Source organism: Rousettus aegyptiacus, unplaced genomic scaffold, assembly GCF_014176215.1.
Source record: "Rousettus aegyptiacus isolate mRouAeg1 unplaced genomic scaffold, mRouAeg1.p scaffold_m13_p_9, whole genome shotgun sequence".
Taxonomy (NCBI): domain Eukaryota; kingdom Metazoa; phylum Chordata; class Mammalia; order Chiroptera; family Pteropodidae; genus Rousettus; species Rousettus aegyptiacus.
In genome coordinates this window covers 33,097,606-33,100,559 of record NW_023416312.1, presented here as the reverse complement: position 1 = coordinate 33,100,559, position 2,954 = coordinate 33,097,606, and positions in this window count along the sequence as shown.

Genomic DNA, 2,954 nt, shown 5'->3' with positions numbered 1-2,954 from the left:
TGCTTATAATTTAGAAAGTACACCAAGATCTCAAATCTCTATGCTTTCACACTCTGCTAACTCATATTCACCTTTCAAAAGTCAGCTTACATTTTATCTCTTTCATGAAACCTGGCTGACTTTTCCTTCCAGTCATTGACCAAAACCAGACAACTACTCCTCTTCTCTGCTTCTCTCATGTATCCTATTCTTATCACTTTCTTTCATTCACTCAACAAATATTTGTCATTCAACTACTGCATGGTTGTCACTGTTCAAGGCAACATAGATACATACGTAAAGAGTGAAAAAAATCCTTACATTCTTGGAACTTACATTTTAGTGAAGAAGACAAGCAATAAACCAAATAATATAATAAATATGGTACTTATAAAACAGTAGTTCTCAACTCTGGGTCCCCATTAAAATCACTAGGAGAGCCTTTGTCTTCTTTTTTGTTTTTAACACCAATACCTGGGCCCTATCCCAGACAAAATTAATCTAAAGCTCTAGGGCTGAGGTCAAGAATATATATATATATAAATCTCCCTAAAGTGTTTCTGATACCCAGAGGAGATTGAAAATTACTGCCCTACAGGCTACACCTCAGAATAAAAGGAAATCATCCCAGAAGGATGGTCTGAAAAACTAGAAGGAATGGAAAACAAATAAAATGATAAAAATGTGTGTCAATCTAAAAAAACATTTTATATATGAAAACATAATAATCAGGATTGAGTTGTGGAATTGAAAAAATGGTGATTCAAATATTCTGAACAAAAATATATAACTCAGAATTGGATATCAGAATTGAATTGTTTGGGAGAAAGGTTAGCATATTATATTTATATATTAATATATATTTAAAATATATTAATATATTTTTAAAGTTGACATTGTTAAGTTAATAATTATAATAAATATTTAAAAGTTACCACTGAAACAGTGGAAGGGGAAGTATAAAATAGAATAAGAAAAAATGGATAAATTTAAACCCATAGAGAGATAAAATAAAATGAGATAAAACTTTAAATCAATTAAAAAAAGGAAGCACATACTTATTAAAAAGAAAGACATACAGATTGAAGAATGGTGTTTACCTGTAGGGTAGGTGATGAGAGGAGGCATGGAAGGGTTTCATAGCTGGAAATTTATTAATAATAATCTTGCCCTTGGCTTGAGAAATAGTTCAGAAGGGTTCATAATACCATCATTGTTTATAATTTATAAATATATTACATGTATCATTTTGTATATATCATATAATAAAGATATGAAAAATAATATAAAAACAATTACAAAAAAGGAGACAAATGGTATGCAATAAAATATTTCCATCTTCTACTTGGATCCTAGCCACCTAGTGAGTTGTTTATTCTTTCAAAGATATTTTGTACCTGTGCAAGCAAACACACACACACACACACACACACACATATTTTTTACATTTTTACCAGACAACATCATATGACATAAGCTATTGTTGCACCATGAATATTTTACTTAACTATACAGGTAGACATTCATTTCACCTGGATACATAAAAAGATTTATTTTTAAAATTTACACACTGTAAATTACTTTGTTGGTCTATACAATACTACGAGTACTAACACATTCATAGATTCTTGTAATGACACCACAATCAGGATAATAGAACAATCCCATAACCTCCCAAAGTCCCTGTGATATTCGATTTTAGTTTCACAGTCCTCCCCACCCCTAAATCCTGGCAAAGGCTCATTTATTCCCTTTCAATCTAGTTTCTTCTTTTCTGAAATGCCATGTGAATGGATGCAAAGAATATGTAATCTTTTGAGACAGACTTTTTTTTTTACTTAGGTTAACACCTTTGAGATTTATGCAAGTTGTTGCATATATGACTTGTTCATTATTCTTATTTCTGAATGGTATTTCACTGTATGGATGTATCACAAATTGTTCATCCATTCACCAATTTAAAGACATTTTTGTGGTTTCTACTTTTGGAGATGATGATTTAAGCAGCTATAACGTTCGTGTGCAGGTTTCTGTGTGAATGGAAGTTTTAAATTCTCAAAAGAAATGCCTAGCAGTGGGATTGCTCATAAATAGTCATGGTATATGGAAGTTTAAGTTTATAAGAAACTGCCGAATATTTTCTAAAGTGGCTGTACCATTTTGCTTCCTCACCAGCAACATGTGAAAATTTTACTTGCTCCACACCCTTGCCAGCACTTGGTGTACTTCATACTTTTTTTATGTTAGCCATTCTAACAAGTATAGTAAAATCTCTTTATGATTTTAGTATGCACACCATTTGTTAAAAGAACTGTTATTTTTCAATCGAATCTGTACCTTTGCAAAAAATAATTTACCATGTTTCTATTGGTCTATTTCTAAACCCTCCATTCTTTTCCAAGGATCTATGTGTCATCCCTTCACCAAAATCACACTCTCTTGATAACTCTAAAGTAAATCTTAATCTCCAGTAGTGTGATTCCTTCAAATATATTTTTTTTCAAAATTGTTTTGGCTATTTTATTCCTTTGAATTTCCCTATAAATTATAGAATCAGCTTTTCTATAAATACAAAAAAGATCCTGTTGTAATTTGGGTTAAAATTGTGTTAAATCTACAGATTAATTTGGGCATAATTGTCATCTAACTATATAGATGCTACAAATCCATGAGCACTACTTGTCTCTCCATTTCTTTACATCTTCTTAGATTTCCTTAATGAGCATTTTATAGTTTTCTACATGCATTTTATGTTTATTTTTTGTTAAAGTCACATCTAATTGTTTCCCTTTTTGAGCTATCATAAATTGTATTGTTTTCTTTAATTGTCTTTAATTGTTGAGGCTGCTGTAAATATTTTCTTAATTTCATTCCTAGTTTATAGATACGTGATTAATTTTGTGTGTTGATTATATTTTGAGTTTTTCTTTTATCTTTTTTTAAAGCCTACAGCACCTGGTATTCCTAGGTGGTCT